Genomic DNA, 1,116 nt, shown 5'->3' on the forward strand with positions numbered 1-1,116 from the left:
AGTCTCAACCTGGAGCACGTGGTGGCTAGCCACTGCTACTACCCAGGGAAACTCGTATCTCAGATAGTGGAAGTGCAAATCACAATTATCAATAATTCAGCATAAACATGCATGAATTCTCATCCATGGATCAACATCCATATCAGCCATTCCGGCTCATGGTTAAATCCATAACCAGCCAATATCCATAGCATACACAGCTATCCCGGCTCACGGTTCAATCCAGAACCAGCCAATATCCATAGCATACACAGCTATCCTGGCTCACGGTTCAATCCAGAACCAGCCAATTCATAAACAATTACGGCCCTTCGGCCAATGGCATAACAAGCACTTCCACCACCATCCTCCGCATCCCACATAATCATGCTTGATCCTCAATGATCATTCATTTTTCCCTTGCTTCACTCGCAAGTTACCTCATTCCCTAGCCCCTTTTTAATAGCTAGGCATGTCATATTGATTTAAGATATGAGTGGTGAGATCGGAGGCTTAGAAGTATGAAATTTGGCTTTTAAGACTCAAAAATCAACTTTGGGATGGAAACAGGCCCACGCGTACGCGCACCCCACGCGCACGCGCGGATAGCCTCAAAACTTCATCGACGTGCAAGCGTCAAGCACGCTAACGCGTGGATTAAAAATTTGCCAATCGACGCGCACGCGTCAACCACGCGTACGTGTGGGTGTCCTCGTGCCCCAGGCACAACACTGGCACAATTCTGGCATAACTCTCTGGAAAATGGCTGGGCATTGGGTGCAGCACAATCGGCGCGCCCGCGCACATCACGCTCACGCGTGGATGGCATTTTCCGGAAGAACGGCGCGCACGCGCTAAGTGCGCCCACGCGCAAGGGGTCATTCTGCTAAAAATTTTCTAAGTTAAAAGCTGCAGAATTCACCAATTTAAACCCCAATCTTCCAACGGACATAACTTTCTCATTTTAAATCGTTTTTCACCCGTTCTTCAAACGGCATGGACATCCCGGATCCAATTTCATTTATAAATAGATTTGGCACAAAACAGAGATCCGTAGTCCAAGTTATGTCCCACCAAAGTATGCCCAAAAACCATATTTTTAATAAAAACCACAAAGTGCCATTTTCAAAACAAGCC

Source organism: Arachis duranensis, chromosome 3 (assembly GCF_000817695.3).
Source record: "Arachis duranensis cultivar V14167 chromosome 3, aradu.V14167.gnm2.J7QH, whole genome shotgun sequence".
NCBI lineage: Eukaryota > Viridiplantae > Streptophyta > Magnoliopsida > Fabales > Fabaceae > Arachis > Arachis duranensis.